General features: G+C 38.0%; 1 protein-coding gene and 3 long non-coding RNA genes across 13 annotated transcripts in view; all 4 read right to left on the bottom strand.

Annotated features, from left to right (window-relative positions):
- The window catches only part of fgfr1a (fibroblast growth factor receptor 1a), a 229,520-nt gene that overhangs the window by 129,314 nt on the left and 81,135 nt on the right, over positions 1 to 19,071 (bottom strand). The window lies entirely within an intron of this gene.
- On the bottom strand, positions 2,055 to 3,693 carry LOC137038447 (uncharacterized). The gene is made up of 2 exons (XR_010897491.1): positions 3,647 to 3,693; positions 2,055 to 3,137 (listed from the first exon to the last, which is right to left on the bottom strand). It is a non-coding gene; the product is annotated as an uncharacterized lncRNA (long non-coding RNA).
- Positions 4,025 to 12,626, bottom strand: LOC137038445 (uncharacterized). Its single transcript, XR_010897490.1, has 4 exons — positions 12,473 to 12,626; positions 5,821 to 6,161; positions 5,551 to 5,658; positions 4,025 to 4,226 (listed from the first exon to the last, which is right to left on the bottom strand). It is a non-coding gene; the product is annotated as an uncharacterized lncRNA (long non-coding RNA).
- Positions 6,868 to 11,567, bottom strand: LOC137038444 (uncharacterized). Of its 5 annotated transcripts, none has more exons than XR_010897488.1 (5): positions 11,409 to 11,567; positions 11,154 to 11,237; positions 8,166 to 11,057; positions 7,875 to 7,988; positions 6,868 to 7,426 (listed from the first exon to the last, which is right to left on the bottom strand). It is a non-coding gene; the product is annotated as an uncharacterized lncRNA (long non-coding RNA). The 5 variants fall into 5 exon arrangements; XR_010897487.1 differs by having other exon boundaries at positions 7,875 to 9,033; positions 10,700 to 11,057; XR_010897489.1 differs by having other exon boundaries at positions 7,875 to 10,886; positions 11,003 to 11,057.

Below are 19,071 nucleotides of genomic sequence, written 5' to 3'. Positions count from 1 at the left end.
TATACTGTAAATACACTGTAAATATTACATAAGCACTTTATTTAAATATTAGCTGCACTTATCTTTGGTCTTATCTTTAGATTAGTTGTTTTTTGTAAAACAAAGGACTTTTTTTATGTTTATTTGTCATACAGTATACAACTGCAGAATGTTTGAACTTAAAAGTTGTGCATTAATTAATAGTTGGGTAATGTATACAATGGAAACCATTAGGCCCTTGCTTGGGGTGAAAAAAATCACTATAATCAACAAATCTATTGCTGCATCAGGTAAACCCCCCAAATGCAATCTGTCATTTTAGTTGTATTATATTTAATGGGGACAAATACATGTTTAACTGATAATCTGTTTATTCATCACAAGTCCCTGAAAGAACGTGTCATAAAATACCATATATGGGCAAGGAAGTGTGACGCATCTCCTCAACTGAGTTGTCATTGGCTTTGACATTTTCCGGCACCGACAGGACTGGTTGTGGTTGGATCTTTAAACCCGTATTAAAAAAAAGTTAATGTTGCAAAGTACGTTTTGTTGTTATTATTACGTCAGTAATGCATTCAGTTAACAATGCGGTGTTGCTATGTTGTGAGAAATTACCTCTTTACCAAGATCCTAACCCTAACCCTAAGTGTAACTTCACTGAACTACAAACTAAGACAATGGCGTTCCATCGATATAGTGACAGAGGCTTATGGGTAATGCAGTTTAAAACGTGTAAGAAAGAAATTGGAAACATTACTATCTTTAATGAGCAAAGGGATATCTAATCATGTTCATTGTGTAAACCTCTATGAGATATTTGAGAGGCAGGCTGAATTTGGTATTTTACTTGAGCATTTAAAAAAAAAAACCTTTATATCACCTTTTGATAGATAGATAGATAGATAGATAGATAGATAGATAGATAGATAGATAGATAGATAGATAGATAGATAGATGGATGGATGGATAGATGATAGATAGACAGACAGACAGATAGATAGATAGATAGATAGATAGATAGATAGATAGATAGATAGATAGATAGATAGATAGATAGATAGATAGATAGATGGATGGATTTGAAAACGGTGACCAACATTATTTAGTTGTCATACAAATTTTCTTTTTGAATCTATCATCAGACTTTGATGCTCTTCTAGGGGACTATACTTGGCCCCTGGGGATGGCAGGGCAGTAAAACACACACAGATGTATACTTATCATGGACATGTGTGAAGTGTCACATTAATATTGTCTTTTAAACGACTTTCAATCTTTAATTCAGTCATAGTTAACAACAGAACGAGAATATACCCCCAAAGTTATCAAATGCTCATATAGAACATGCTTCTCAATGTATTTAACTAGAACAAGAATACAGTGTTAACAATAAACAAAGACATCTATTTAAACAACCAATACACCTTGTGACACTTCATTGTACTATGTGCATGCTCATCTTGCTTGTAGTACAGGGTCCATGTTGATCTTTCTCTGGTGCATCACCCTCAGTGTGTCTGAAGTGTCTGTAACAATATAGCCGATACAATCTCTTCAAATGCATCTTTCAACCTCCCCTTCACTGTAATTTGTCATATTTACTGTATTCGACTCAGCATCTAGGCAGCATCTATATGCAGTGGTTACATTCTAGCAAATTATTGTCCTAAATGACATTAATATGACTAAATGTTCATGTCTCAATTAAACCAATCATGGTTATTTTATGTATTATTTATTTTAAATTGTGTATTTAATAATAAACACCATGCTTAATACAGAATATCAACCATACTTTATCCAAAACTTTACTGGACAATACAGCTAATGTTACATATAAAGACATGTCATTTAAGAGAAATAAAAATGGGTTATGTTAAAACCATATGATGTTTATTAGTTCACAAATGAAGCTGCCACACAAATTCATGCATTGTGAAATCACATCCAGTTTCCTTTTCATTATCAGAGCTATACTGGTTTTATTCCTCTTGCTTGGCTGTCCATATCTCTAAACAATTTGCAATTGTTATCCATCATTGTACAGAACAAATGTTGAACAAAAGACGTGACCAATTCAAATAAAATCCCTTTATTGTCACAATACCATGAACACAAGTGTACAGTTGATGAAATTATTTTGTGCAAACTCCGCAGCATGACAGTATGGATGACAAGTATAGAACACATATACAGTATTAACAATGTACACATAAGGGACTCGATACAGGTAGAGAGAGAACAATATACGGTACAATATTATACTATACAGAGAGCACTAAATGAAAACAATAATAAACACAATAATTACAGTATACATATACCACTGTCGCCTTTTTCAACTAAATATTCAAATAAATTTTCAACTAAATTACTGATCTGCCTGCATTGTCACTATATGATAATTAGTTTTCTTCAGAGCGGCTGTATAACCAAATCAAATTCTGTAGCATAATTTTTTTGTGTTAACACTGTGAAGCTGCTTTGAAACAATCAGCATTGTAAAAAGCAATATATAAATAAAGGTGACTTGACCATTGCAAAGCAGCATGAATTAGTGCAAATATATTGTTAGGGTGCAGTATAATACTGAGTCAGAGTCCAGTCAGTGTAACTGATGGAGAGCAGTGCATATGAGGTGTGCTGTGTGTGGTGTTACTGGTACGAGTTCAGTAGTCCGATTGCCTGTGAAAAGAACTCGTCTCGCAGTCTGCTGGTGCATGTTCTGCAAGAACGTCTGCCTGATGGTGATGGTGAAAGCAGGCCATGGCTCGGGTGGCTGGAGTCTGATGATCCTCTGTGCTTTCCTCACAAACCACCTGGTGTAGCTGTCCTGGAGGGAGGGAAGCTCACCTCCAACAATGTTCTGTGCAGTTCGTACCACTCTCTGCAGACCTTTGCAGTTGAGGGTGGTGCAGTTCCTGCCAGGATGCTTTCCACAGTGCATGTGTAACTGATTTTAGGGTTTTGGGGCTCACACTGAACTTCCTCAGCTATCTGAGGAAGAAAAGACACTGATGAGCCTTCTTTAGCACAGCATCAGTGTAGATGGGCCATGTGTGGTCACTGATCACTGGAGATATGAACACAGAGCTCAAATAGTTCCTCAGCTCTACTGATCCAGTGTAGCTTTTTCTCAACCAGGGGATGAAGACCTAACATAAGAAAACATGTATTTAGGAGGTGGTAAATAAATAAACAATATATTTTATTATTTATACACATTTTATATATATATATATATATATATATATATATATATATATATATATATATATATTATATATATATATATATATATATATATATATATATATATATATATATATATATATATATATATATATTATATATATATATATATATATATATATATATATATATATATATATATATATATATATATATATATATATATATATATATATATATACACACAGATATATATACACAATATATATACACACATACATATATATGTATAGGAGGTTGTTGGAGGTATGGGCCAAAATAATTCTTTCATAACTGTCTCTAACTGATGATTTAACTGATGACTTGGTGCCTACAGATTCCCCCCGTCAACAAAGACTACACCATATCTGGCCTCAAAGCCGCTTCTCTTTAGTCTGGGCCATACAAACTGACCAACTGTGTAAAGACTGACCTGACCATTGTGTGTGTTCAATGCCAGGTAGCAGCTCCTCTACTTCTTGATGTACTATATCTGTACAAGTAGAAAATGAGAACATAATACAAGTAGTCATAACAAATCAGTAATCTATTGAAAACTCTTTAGTACATATGTACAAAATGCATATTTCTTTATCAACTGGCTTTATCCTCCTTCAAACAAACAGAGAAAATAATAAGTCAATAAAAATTCTAGAAAAAAAAGAGTTTTGGTGAATAACAGGTGTCTCACAATATTAAGTAATTTCCTGCCCAAATTACAAAGATAATGGCACAGCTGATTTGCTCATTCTATAAAAAAGATTTATAAGTGAAAAATGATAACTGCTGACTTGAACAGTCCTTTGAGAGATCAACATCAAATGCTGTACTACATATAATTGCATTGCTTGAATACAGACATACCAATGGAAATGTGGACCTTTTCGTCATTCTGTCTTTTCTCTTCGGGCACAAGATGGCCATGTTCATTCTTCATCCCCAACAGGACTGGTTTGGATTGCTGTAAGCAGTTTGAAGGCCTTTTTACACCAAGGAACAAGTCCACACAGCAGCTATATAATATTTAATGACACAAACACAAAGGAACAATATCGTTGGAATCATTTAAAAATATTTTTCCAGCTGATGAAAAATAAAAAACTTGACAGCCAATTAGATCACTTAAAATGGCAGACAACATAACCACAGCGCGTGCTTATAATAAACAGAAATTTATTGTCCGTTGGTGTTGATGTTAAAATAGTTATCATTATAGTTATTGGTCTTGGTGTGAACAAACTTAAATGATCTGATGTGTCATGTGACATGTTAAACTATTATTTCTAGACTCTTGCTTCTTAAACAGATGTGTTCAATAAAAAAAAAAAACATTGAGAAAAAAGGCAGACTATGAGGTGTGTGCAGATATGATGTACTGTTGGAACGGCAGAAACATTTCCTATTTGTAAAGGTTAATATAGAATAAAATGGACTTAATATAAAATGTCTGATATAAACTGTCTGACTACTTACAAGGGGCACAATCGGCACGAGACTTGAGACAATAGCCAATGACAGCAGCAGGAATAAAGCCATAGAATTTTGTACAAGTTTGCTTGTCCAATATCTTATGAATTTGCTGACTTGGTAAATTGCATGAAGTATGTAGACTGGATAAACCCAGCCCGATCTGCCAGCGATTTGATTTCACCCTGCAGCTCAGTCTGGAAACCTGCACATTAATTTCTACTGGTTCTGTTACACACTTTTGCGGAAACCAATCACAGACTGGCTTATCCACCAGGTGGGCTATTGGTGGATTTAACACCATGACGGATAGAGAAGCGATAGGTCAATGCTTATTGCTCACGCCTCTTGTGGTCTGATTGTTTGATGGACTATCAATTGCAAACAAAGTCATTTGAATTAGGCCCATTGATCATGCCTCTAGTGCAGTAGAAAATACTGAGCAGACTCCCCAGACCAATGTTCAATCTTAAATTGAGCTTGTTCTGGTGATAGCGAGACAATGAATCATGGCCTTTTTCACACAGAAAGCGTGTTTGCTTTGAAAAACGCGAGTCGCGGGCAGTGGAATGGGAAAATAACCCGCAAGGTCTCGAGATGAGAAGTTGAAATGATTTTAACTTGAGCCCCGACTTTTTATAATGTTATGTCATGCACGAGACATTGCAAAAGACGTAAGGTGTAGTGCGTATTTACATATATAAACAATCTGTGTGAACTACTACTACGTCGACATGATATCCCCATCTTACTGATGGAGCAGTGTGATATGTAAAGTTTAAGAAACCTCCAATGCTGTGCGAAATGTGAATGCAGTGATGTTCAATCAAGGGTTACGACAAAAACAGACATACCACTGGAAATATTTACCGTTGCAGGTTTTTTTCTTTTCTTCAGTCTTCTCCATAAACCGCCAAATTCATCCCACTCCACGAACAAGACAGGTTAAACAAGCCCTTGACATCACTTCCTTTTCAGCTGAATCAAAGAGAAATATATACATGTTGAGGCAGTGTTAAAAATGATCTGTGACCAATATATATAAGAGGAAGGACTTTAAGAAAAGTTAATAACACATAACATAATAAAGATACATTCCTTAAAAACAAATCTGTTAAAGCTAAATGTGTTCAACTTTACCTGTGAAGGGCTGAACCTTTAAAGGACTTGTTCAGCCTCCATTGCAGCTTCTTCAAGATCAGCATTGGGAGCTTTGAGTCCAAGTTCCCTGTTAATACTAGCAGCTTTCTGACATAACTGGTCAAAATTAGATTTTGAGTTTTAAAAATATGCCAAGATATGTGTAGATGAATTACAAAATACAGTTCAGAAAAAAAGCTGAGAGACAGAGAAAGACAGACAGACAGACAGAAAGATAGACAGACAGATAGTAAGTCAGCTTTTGCAAGAGATGGCTTCTTAAAATAACTGTTGGATTTAAGGTTGTTGTTGGAGATGGAGGAGCAGGTGATCTGAAGACACTGCAAGACAGAAAAATATTAAATTACAATAACATAAATATTGAATTACAAAAAAAAAAAAACCATTAAAGGCATGGCAAGTGTTGGGGTAATTGTGGTAGAACCATGGTATGCAGTGCTTTAACTTCTAATAGAACACAGTAAAAGTACAGTTACTGAGGTAAAACCATGGTACGTGTCATGGTTACTGTGCTTTAACTACAAATACAAAAGTAAAGCTATGCTTACTGTGGTGAAACCATGTAAAGTATTGTGTTTACCGTGCTTTAACAACAAAATACCACAGCAAAACTATGGTTACTGAGGTAAAACCATGAAAATAGTTTTTTATTGAGCTTTAACAACAAATACCACAGTACAAATATGGGTACTACTACTGTGGTAACTTTAATAGATTAGCAAGTGTTGTGGTTATCGTGCTTTAACAACAGATACCACAGTAAAACTATGGTTACTGCATGTGGTAAAAGCATTGTAAGTGTTGTGGTTACCATGCTTTAACAACAGATACCACAGTAAAACTATGGTTACTGTGGTAAATGCATTGTAAGTGTTGTGGTTACCATGCTTTAACAAAAGATACCACAGTAAAACTATGTTACTGTGGTAAAAACATTGTAAGTGTTGTGGTTACCATGGTTTAACAACAGATACCACAGTAAAACTATGGTTACTGTGGTAAAAGCATTGTAAGTGTTGTGGTTACCATGCTTTAACAACAGATACCACAGTAAAACTATGGTTACTGTGGTAAAAGCATTGTAAGTGTTGTGGTTACCATGCTTTAACAACAGATACCACAGTAAAACTATGGTTACTGTGGTAAAAACATTGCAAGTGTTGTGGTTACTGTTGTGTTTGTGTATATGTCAGGAGATGGCGCTATAGTTCACCTGTTGTTACCTATAAAAGGTGTAGAGTAAGAATGGAAGGGTTGTTGCACCTGCTGTCAATCATGTAACCATCTGGCACTGTTGCTTTGTTTGTCCTGCTTGTGGACTGAATAAACACTTGAGAATTGGGAACTTTCTTGTCCTTATGCTTACCTGGAGCTAAACATAACAAATTGGCGACGAGGATTTTGCTGTCCTACATGAAAGATGTCTGCAGTTGCTTCTTTTCCTACGCCATTCTTACCATGTCCGGGTGAGCCGTCTATTCCCTTTGAAGTCTGGTTGAAGATGTTTGAGAACTATTTACTTGTCATAAATGCATCAGGAGATGAATGGCCAGTTGCAAGAAAGCGAGCTTTGTTTCTTCATTGCCTAGGAACAGAAGGTCAGAGATTATTCTATACTTTACCAAATCAAGGAGAGACAATGAAGGATGCTATTCAGACTTTAAAACTGCACTTTATTCCTCGACGTAATGTTGTTGCTGAGCGTCATGCATTCAGAAAACGAATTCAAGCCTCAGGGGAAACAATTTTGCAGTATGTTGCTTCTCTTCGGGACCTAGCAGCCACATGTGAGTTTGCATCTAATGATGATGAGATGTTGCGAGATCAATTAGTGGAGAATGTAAACAGTCATCGTATTAGAGAACGTCTGCTATTAGAGACTGATTTAACTCTTAACAAGGCTATCACGATTGCTACGCAAATGGAGGCTGTTGGTGAACAAGCTAAACTTTTTTCCAATCTGAATTCAGAACCTGTTCAAGCAATACAAGTGACTGGTGTGCCTGCTGTTGATCGTTACACAAGACAATCACCTTTGAAACCTCTGGCTGTGCCTTCAAAGTCGTCTGCTACTCTCTTGACTCGTGCATGTTACCGCTGTGGATCTACCAGGCATCTTGCAAATGATCCCAGATGCCCTGCAGTTTCTGTAAAGTGCAATAATTGTCAAAAGGTGGGACATTTTTCCAGAGTGTGTCGTTCACAGCAAACACGTTCTGTCCATGAGATTGAATTGCCTGAGCTTCAGATTCTTTACATGCATGATTCAGGATCTAATAAGATAAAGTGCATTACTACTATCATGACTGCATCAGCTTCTGTACCTGTGGAGTTGATTGTGGATTCTGGATCTTCAGTTTCTATTCTGCCAAAATCTTTGTATGAAAAACACTTCAAGCAAGATGCCTTGCTGCCTCCTGCTGTTAAATTGGTAACGTATTCACGAGATCCAATACCAGTGCTTGGCTGTCTACCTGTTACTGTTACTAGAGATGATATGAACTGTAATACGTCAATATTCATTGTTGAATGTGGCACAGCTCTTCTTGGAATGGATTTGATAAATGGATTGCATCTTAAGTTTGAAGGTTCTTCTATTCTTCCAGGACATGTTCAGTCTTCAGTCCCTGTAATGCGACTTTCTGCTTCTGTGCCTGTTGGCAAGCTAGGATGTGCAAAAGGCTTTGTGCATAAGGTAAAAATTTCTCCAGATGTGAAACCTGTTCGTCAGAAACTCAGAAGGTTACCATTGTCTGTTCGAAATGCTGTTAGTGATGAACTGCAACGTCTTCTTGACCTGGGTGTTATTGAACGAGTGGATGCTTCGCAGTGGATTTCTCCAATTGTAGTTGTTCAGAAGAAGACGGGTGGCATTCGTATGTGTGTAGATCTGAGAGAACCAAACAAAGCTGTTGTTGCAGATTGTTATCCGTTGCCCCATATTGAGGAGATGATGTCTACGCTGTGTGGAGCAACTGTCTTTTCTACAATTGACTTAGAGAATGCTTACTTCCAGCTTTTGTTACATGAAGAAAGTCGTGATCTGACTGCATTTATTACCCATGAAGGGTTATTCAGATTCTGTCGAGTACCTTATGGCCTTGCCTCAGCTCCGTCTGCATTTCAGAAAATGCTAGCAACTGTACTGCAAGGGTTGCCAAATGTGGCTAATTATCTGGATGACGTTATTGTCTGGGGACACACAAAAAGTGAACATGATCACATGCTTAAAGTGGTTATTCAGCGTATACATGATGCAGGCTTACAGTTGAATGATTCAAAGTGTCACTTTAACAAAAGCAGTTTGCGCTTTCTTGGTCATACTGTATCTGCACAGGGTATTTGCCCAGATGAGGATCATCTTAGTGCAATGCTTCATGCTCCTGTTCCTAATGATGCACACCAGCTCCGTTCCCTTCTTGGATTGTTGTCATGGTACAATAAGTTCATTCCAAATTTTGCCACAGTAGTAGAACCATTGCGTGCTTGCATTAGACAAGGTTCTGAGTTCAGTTGGTCAGATGAAGCTCAGAAGAGTTTCAGTACTGTAAAGGAGTTATTGCTTCAAAGCCCTGCTTTAGCATTGTTTGACCCTAACTTGCCCACTGTCGTTTCAACAGATGCATCAGATTATGGACTAGGTGCTGTATTCTCTCAAATCCATGAAAACAACACAGAGCGTATTGTTGCGTTTGCTTCAAGAACCTTGTCTACTTCTGAACGAAAATATTCAACGATTGAAAAGGAAGCTTTAGCATGTGTCTGGTCTGTTGAAAAATGGAGAACTTACCTCTGGGGTCGAAAATTTCTTCTACGTACAGATCATCAGGCCTTGACAGTGCTTCTCTCCTCTAAAGGTACAGACCGCGCTGGAATGAGGATAGCGCGTTGGGCAGAGCGACTCTTGTGTTTTAACTATGAGGTTAATTATTATCCAGGCTCTAAAAACCAGGTTGCTGATTATCTTTCTCGCCTACCCTTGCCGGCTTCTGATGAGGATCTTTCTGATACTGAGCCTGAGTTTGTTGCATTTCTGTCTTCTGAAATGTCTGCTGTGTCTCCAACTGAATTTGCTTCTGCCTCTGCCTCATGCTCCGAAATGACTGCGCTACGTGCTCAGATTGTTCGTGGATGGCCTTTTTCATCAGCGGCTGTGGATGTTGTTTTACGTCCATATTTTCAAGTACGTGATGAACTTGCTGTGCAAAAGGACTACGTGTTTAGAGGGTCACGTCTGGTTGTTCCTGTTTCATTACGACATGTCTTTGTGAGTCTGGCTCACGAAGGTCATCAAGGAATAGTGCGTACGAAGCAGCGCATTCGTGAACTTTATTGGTGGCCTGGTATTGACTGTTTGGTTAAGGAGCAGATTAAGAATTGTGAAGTTTGCTTGTCTTCTGATAAGACTACAACTCTCCGTGTTGCACCATTACAACCTGTACCTTTTCCATCTGTGCCATGGGAAAAAGTGGCTGTTGACATTGTTGGCCCATTTGAAACCGCTACTTGGGATTGTCGGTACATTATGACATTAATTGACTATCATAGTAAGTGGCCAGAAGTAGCATTCACTTCTTCAATCACAAGTAAAAATGTGATCAACTTCTTGACATCAGTCTTCAGCAGATTTGGACATCCTCATTACATTGTATCTGACAATGGATGTCAATTTAAGTCAGTGGAGTTTGCAGCATTTCTGAAAGAGAGAGCTATTCAACATCTACATACGTCACTGTATCATCCAGCTGCAAATGGAGCTATTGAAAGATTCCATAGAGTACTGAAGAGTTCTATTCAATCAGCGATTCTGTCTGGAAAGCCATGGAAATCAACAGTTACAGCATTTCTTCAAACTTACCGTGCTACTCCCCATTCTGTTACTGGACGGTCTCCTTCTGAGTTGCTCTGTGGCAGGAAAATGCGCACTCGCCTTAATGTCCTTCCTCCTCCTATCATTTGTAAGAATGCTGATGTGAGTCAGAAAGTGGCATTGTCCCAAAAGAAGATGAAAACATACACAGACCTCAAACGAAGAGCTTGTACTCCTGAGTTCAAACCAGAAGATTGGGTGCGTATAAAAATTCCAGTTCATGTTCCTAAAGGACATCCTAGATTCTCAAAGCCTTTGAAAATTGTGCGTCAACTTGGTCCATGTACTTACCGGTTGACAGATGGGAAAACTTGGCATGCGTCTCATCTGTCTCCAGCTTGTGCACCTGTGGAAGATGGCAGTGAGAGTGAATTAGTGTCCTTGCCTCTTCAGTCTGTCCCTTCCTCTACTGTGTTGCCTAAAAATGAACTTGTGAACTTGCCTACTCAAACTGCCTCTCCATCTGTTCCTGAAAGATCTTCATCACGAGTAAAACGCCCTCCACGTTGGTTGCACGATTATGTCACTTAAAAAAAAGAAAAAAAAAATCTATTTTTACACTAATTGAATTTGATGTAACTATTGTATTGGCTTTGCCTATTGCACCAACTTTGTATTTTGGGGGGGAATTTACAGTTCTAAGTAATGGGGGAATGTTGTGTTTGTGTATATGTCAGGAGATGGCGCTATAGTTCACCTGTTGTTACCTATAAAAGGTGTAGAGTAAGAATGGAAGGGTTGTTGCACCTGCTGTCAATCATGTAACCATCTGGCACTGTTGCTTTGTTTGTCCTGCTTGTGGACTGAATAAACACTTGAGAATTGGGAACTTTCTTGTCCTTATGCTTACCTGGAGCTAAACATAACAGTTACCATGCTTTAACAAAAGATACCACAGTAAAACTATGTTACTGTGGTAAAAGCATTGTAAGTGTTGTGGTTACCATGCTTTAACAAAAGATACCACAGTAAAACTATGTTACTGTGGTAAAAACATTGTAAGTGTTGTGGTTACCATGGTTTAACAACAGATACCACAGTAAAACTATGGTTACTGTGGTAAAAGCATTGTAAGTGTTGTGGTTACCATGCTTTAACAACAGATACCACAGTAAAACTATGGTTACTGTGGTAAAAGCATTGTAAGTGTTGTGGTTACCATGCTTTAACAACAGATACCACAGTAAAACTATGGTTACTGTGGTAAAAACATTGCAAGTGTTGTGGTTACCGTGCGTTACCTACAAATACCACAGTAAAACCATGGCTACTGTGGTAAAAGCATTGCAGGTGTTCTGGTTACCGTGCTTAACTACAAATACCACAGCAAAACGGTTACTGAGGTAAAACCATGAAAAGTGTTTATTGAGCTTTAACAACAAATACCACAGTAACACTATGGTTACTGTGGTAAAAGCTTAGCAAGTGTTGTAGTTACTGTGCTTTAACTACAAATACCACAGTAAAACTACAGTTACGCTGGGAGAAGCATGGGCTGCTTTTACTACACGACATGCTCGATATACTATGGTAAAAACATGGTAACATCGTGTGCACTTTTAACATGATCCCTTTCCCATCACTGGGGAATTTCAAATGAATATTACAATGAAATCTTACTATGCTGGCGTCCATATTAATGATTTGAACGTCACCGTGCTTGAAAAATCGGACAAAATGTCCCATATTTAAACACGACACATGATTTCATTCATAAATACGTGACGATCGACTACTTTACGGGATGTATGGAACCCCTACCTGTACGTGTCTCGAAGTCATCTAAAATCCATATTTTTATAGGAATAAACAAACCACTTCGAATAGCTGCAAGAGTTTAACAAAAGAGCAAGTAGATAGAAAAGCCACAATGAATTAAGGCGAGAGTTTCTTAAAGTGACATATCTCCAGCTGCCGGTAGGGGCACTATTATAGGAAACGCTTGTATTGGTCGTATTTAAAGGTATGGATACACGACTTATATGGTCGTATGGGTTGGAGGACTTGTTGTATCTTTCCCCTACGAAAGTTTTGTATTTTGCAGTTTTTTGTTAAAAAAAAAAAAAAAACTATGCCAGCCGGCGGAAGTAACCCAGCGCTGAGTTAGAACGGAAGTTGCTTGACGTCACGTGAAAAGGGCCTATTCGTTCAAAAGTCAGATTAATTTAGGAAGAAAACAAAAACCGATGTGAATACTTTTGTCATTGACAATTACAGACACTATTGAAAAAAGAAATAGCAAAACAGACGGCTGCTTTGGTAACTTGTTATACTGATAGTTATAGCTAAATACATTGCTATGGATTAGCTAGCTAAATACAGTCTTGTTCAAAATAATAGCAGTACAATGTGACTAACCAGAATAATCAAGGTTTTTAGTATATTTTTTATTTCTACGTGGCAAACAAGTTACCAGTAGGTTCAGTAGATTCTCAGAAAACAAACAAGACCCAGCATTCATGATATGCACGCTCTTAAGGCTGTGCAATTGGGCAATTAGTTGAAAGGGGTGTGTTAAAAAAAATAGCAGTGTCTACCTTTGACTGTACAAACTCAAAACTATTTTGTACAAACATTTTTTTTTCTGGGATTTAGCAATCCTGTGAATCACTAAACTAATATTTAGTTGTATGACCACAGTTTTTTAAAACTGCTTGACATCTGTGTGGCATGGAGTCAACCAACTTGTGGCACCTCTCAGCTGTTATTCCACTCCATGATTCTTTAACAACATTCCACAATTCATTCACATTTCTTGGTTTTGCTTCAGAAACAGCATTTTTGATATCACCCCACAAGTTCTCAATTGGATTAAGGTCTGGAGATTGGGCTGGCCACTCCATAACATTAATTTTGTTGGTTTGGAACCAAGACTTTGCCCGTTTACTAGTGTGTTTTGGGTCATTGTCTTGTTGAAACAACCGTTTCAAGGGCATGTCCTCTTCAGCATAGGGCAACATGACCTCTTCAAGTATTTTAACATATGCAAACTGATCCATGATCCCTGGTATGCGATAAATAGGCCCAACACCATAGTAGGAGAAACATGCCCATATCATGATGCTTGCACCTCCATGCTTCACTGTCTTCACTGTGTACTGTGGCTTGAATTCAGAGTTTGGGGGTCGTCTCACAAACTGCCTGTGGCCCTTGGACCCAAAAAGAACAATTTTACTCTCATCAGTCCACAAAATGTTCCTCCATTTCTCTTTAGGCCAGTTGATGTGTTCTTTGGCAAATTGTAACCTCTTCTGCACATGCCTTTTTTTTAACAGAGGGACTTTGCGGGGGATTCTTGAAAATAGATTAGCTTCACACAGACGTCTTCTAACTGTCACAGTACTTACAGGTAACTCCAGACTGTCTTTGATCATCCTGGAGGTGATCATTGGCTGAGCCTTTGCCATTCTGGTTATTCTTCTATCCATTTTGATGGTTGTCTTCCGTTTTCTTCCACATCTCTCTGGTTTTGCTCTCCATTTTAAGGCATTGGAGATCATTTTAGCTGAACAGCCTATCATTTTTTGCACCTCTTTATAGGTTTTCCCCTCTCTAATCAACTTTTTAATCAAAGTACGCTGTTCTTCTGAACAATGTCTTGAACGACCCATTTTCCTCAGCTTTCAAATGCATGTTCAACAAGTGTTGGCTTCATCCTTAAATAGGGGCCACCTGATTCACACCTGTTTCTTCACAAAATTGATGACCTCAGTGATTGAATGCCACACTGCTATTTTTTTGAACACACCCCTTTCAACTAATTGCCCAATTGCACAGCCTTAAGAGCGTGCATATCATGAATGCTGGGTCTCATTTGTTTTCTGAGAATCTACTGAACCTACTGGTGACTTGTTTGCCACGTAGCAATAAAAAAATATACGAAAAACCTTGATTATTCTGGTTAGTCACATTGTACTGCTATTATTTTGAACAAGACTGTATATGTGGTGAGTACTTAGCTATTACACAGTATTCTCATACCTCATTCTCAGTACATGCTTTATTTTTTTGCATCCCTCTCTGACCAGCAGTTAAATATAGTCCACTGTGCAGCACTTTTTTTCATTTTTGGCGCTAATGTTTGCTCTCCCATTCAAACACCGCTCGTGTTGTTTTGGTGAAAGTGCGACTGATTTGTTGGGCGTTACCAATCGGTTCAATGAAGGGGGAGTATTTTTTTGTCCTATTTATTATGACAAACTCATATTTGATTAGGAACAAAATTATTGTTTCAAAACAAATGAATTCTAGATATTTTTCTTTTGATCTACTGTGATTTTCATGTTGAAATATTAGGGGGGTTGTAACTGAGGGATTTCAATGGGATTTGGTTATATCCCCCCCCCCCCTTCATCTGACCTTCAGACCTTCATCTGATCGATTTTTGAAGGCAGCATACATGTGTCCTTCGCTGCCTTTGATATCCCACAATCCTGTGTTTTTCATTTAGTGACAGTTGAGCTGAGGAAAAAAGATGGCATTCAGAAGTTGCTTTTGTGGGTCAGTTTGGGTGTTAATGTACAATGTACGATTTTGTCATTTCTAGCGAGAAATCACTATAGTAATTAAATATGTGTTTAGTTCTCACCAAAGATCGCTCTATTTGGCTGTAGATCATTAAAGTGTTACACTGCTTAAGAAGTCTATCCGAAATTAGTTTCTTGAGGTGCCTTCATGCACAAACGCTGCCTTACAAGTCATTGTCTGATGACGAGGCAACGAGTCAGCAGCCTAGGTTTTCTGACACAGCCTGTGTGATATTTTCCCCCATCTAGCAGTGTAAAGGTATATGACCATCCAGTGAATATTAGTTACTGTTACTCTCAATTCCGATTTCGTTTGAACTCTTACGGTGGCTGATTTAGTCCAAGATTAACATGGCTTCCAATTCGACCTCGTCCATGAGTGCCATCGATTGTTAAATCGCGAAAGCCGAAGCTTGAATATACGGGTATGTCCCTCTTTGGCTAATGTACTTTCAAGATGGAGGGGCAACATGGCGACCGGCATTCAAACCCCTCACCTGTATGTATTTTCAATGGCATATTATAAACTTACGAGAATACTTTATTACTTGAAAGAAGTAAATATACATTAATGTGCTCATATATTTTTGAAAGAACTAAGTGTTTTTAGCTAAGAATAAACTAAAAAAGTTATACAGTATATCTTTAAAAAAATGGAAATATTGATGGACATTGATCTGCACAAAATGGCAAGAAATCGTGGATATTTGGAAAAATGATACAAGGTGTCCCATGGTGGCTGACAACGTCACACAGCTGTTTTCAGACTCTACTAGCATTTCTACATTTCACTGACAACAATGATTCTTAGAATCAGCAAGCAGGGCATAAGTGTTGGAAGATCCTTCCATGGCTTGATATGTTTTGTTAATAATTTTGAATAATATGCTTAATTTCTTTATATGTGTTGTGTAAAAGAAAATAAACTGATTTTTTATTTATTTAGCAATATTTTATTTTTTTAATAAAATTTTTTTTGTTTTTGTTTTGTTTTTAACTGAGAAATGAATGCCCAAAGTGACATATTGTTACAATCATGCCAGGATCCACCCTCTCCCAGTCACAGCGCACGCTATCTCCTAAATACTGAACACACACACTTGCACGTCATCATCACCTGCAATAACTGCCTGCACTTAAGCCCCAAGCTCTCACTCACTCACTCACTCACTCACTCACTCACTCACTCACTCACTCACTCACTCACTCACTCACTCACTCACTCACTCACTCACTCTCTGGTCTTGTTTGCAAATAGCTCTGCTGATGCTTACCCCAAGGACTCACCTACCATACTTACCTACACTCCAAGTGATCTCCTAGTCTCCAGCATCTTCCTTGTCTCCTGTGTCCCAATGTCTGTTTCTCCACCGCTACATGCAAGTTTCAAGTGTGGTATCATTCAGCTATCTACCAGACACTCCAGCACTTAACCAACCTGCCCTGCTCACTTCTGGTTTACAATGAACTCTGTCATTCCAACGTCACCTGTTCTCAGTGTCTGCCTGTTTTGTAAGACCTATATGTAACATAAAAAACTTATCAAACGCCCAATATATACTCACCTAAAGGATTATTAGGAACACCATACTAATACTGTGTTTGACCCCCTTTCGCCTTCAGAACTGCCTTAATTCTACGTGCCATTGATTCAACAAGGTGCTGAAAGCATTCTTTAGAAATGTTGGCCCATATTGATAGGATAGCATCTTGCAGTTGATGGAGATTTGTGGGATGCAAATCCAGGGGATGAAGCTCCCGTTCCACCACATCCCAAAGATGCTCTATTGGGTTGAGATCTGGTGACTGTGGCGGCCATTTTAGTACAGTGAACTCATTGTCATGTTCAAGAAACCAATTTGAAATTATTCAAGCTTTGTATAGTGCATTATCCTGCTGGAAGTAGCCATCAGAGGATGGGTACATGGTGGTCATAAAGGGATGGACATGTTCCGAAACAATGTTTAGCTAAGCCGTGGCATTTAAACGATGCCCAATTGGCACTAAGGGGCCTAAAGTGTGCCAAGAAAACATCCCCCACACCATTACACCACCACCACCAGACTGCACAGTGGTAACAAGGCATGATGAAGCCATGTTTTCATTCTGCTTATGCCAAATTCTGACTCTACCATCTGAATGTCTCAACAGAAATTGAGACTCATCAGACCAGGCAACATTTATCCATTCTTCAACTGTCCAATTTTGGTGAGCTTGGGCCAATTGTAGCTTCCTATTTGGAGATGAGTGGTACCCGGTGGGGTCTTCTGCTGTTGTAGCCCATCCGCCTCGAGGTTGTGCGTGTTGTGGCTTCACAAATGCTTTCCTACATACCTCGGTTGTAACGGGTGGTTATTTCAGTCAGCAACTCTCTTCTATCAGCTTGAATCAGTCGGCCCATTCTCCTCTGACCTCTAGCATCAACAAGGAATTTTCACCCACAGGACTGCCGCATACTGGATGTTTTCCCTTTTCATTTACATTTACATTTATGCATTTGGCAGACGCTTTTATCCAAAGCGACTTACATTGCATTCAAGGTACACATTTCACACCATTCTTTGTAAACCCCAGAAATGGTTGTGTGTGAAAATCCCAGTAACTGAGCAGATTGTGAAATACTCAGAACGGCCTGTCTGGCACCAACCACCATGCCACGTTTAAAATTGTTTAAATCACCTTTTTTTCCCATTCTGACATTCAGTTTGGAGTTCAGGAGATTGTCTTGACCAGGACCACACCCCTAAATGCATTGAAGCAGCTGCCATGTGATTGGTTGATTAGATCATAGCATTAATGAGAAATTGAACAGGTGTTCCTAATAATCCTTTAGGTGAGTGTAGATACATATTGGCAACTCACTCAGTCACTCACTCACGCCAATTCAATTCCTATTACTTTATTGGCATGACATATTTGGATACATAATTTAATTTATAGGCCTACTGTAATTAAGACATATATTCAAGAAATGTATTAAAAAGAAAGACGCTATAGTTTCAGCCTTACTCACTGGCTGAGGAAACAGGCCAGTTACGCACGTCAATCCCTTCCAGACGATCTTGCTTCTTATTTAATATACAGGCAATTAGTTGATGAAACATCAATCAAAATTAAAACAATTTCTACAAAACAAAATACATTTTTAGGAAAAACTTTCTAGAAAATAAAACTCGAAGTGGTCAAAATCATGTGTGATCCCAAGTCTCCAGACATACTGCGAATCTTATTTCTTACTCATACTGCTCACTTTTCACAATCAACATATGAAATTAAAATAATATTATTATAGGCTAATATTTAGGCCTAAACGTAGCCTATTTAGTTTCATAGTTAGGTTATATTTTCTGCATGGCTGATGAAGATGCCAACGGGTTTTTTTTTCTTCCTTTAAGACAGCGGAAACAACTCACAATACTCCGTCATTTTTAGCTATACCGATGAGTTTAATACATAATTATAAACTATAAACAGTCTAATTTTATTTGTGGACTCAGGGAATGGATTATTTGGCATGCACTCTCTCCAAACACTGTCTTCATTTCAAAAATGTATTTTATTTATTAAACACAAAGTTTTTAATTTCAAAAGCATTTGTAAATTCAGTTCATATTTTCCAACAAATGGAATTTCAAGCCAAAATAATGAAGTGGTAAAAAAAACTAAAAAACCTTTGAGTTACCATCGTGCAAATTCAAACATTTTAACACAGAAATGCCACATTATCATGAAGACCCTTAAAGCAGATCTGAGGGAGAAACACACACAAACACCTTATATGTGCCGCTTCAGTAAACTATAAGGGGCTTTCCTTGCCATTAATGCTTGGATAAC

This window comes from Pseudorasbora parva, chromosome 13 (genome assembly GCF_024679245.1).
Source record: "Pseudorasbora parva isolate DD20220531a chromosome 13, ASM2467924v1, whole genome shotgun sequence".
Classification (NCBI taxonomy): domain Eukaryota; kingdom Metazoa; phylum Chordata; class Actinopteri; order Cypriniformes; family Gobionidae; genus Pseudorasbora; species Pseudorasbora parva.
Note: the sequence above shows the minus strand (reverse complement) of the source record. Positions and strands in the feature narration are given on the sequence as shown.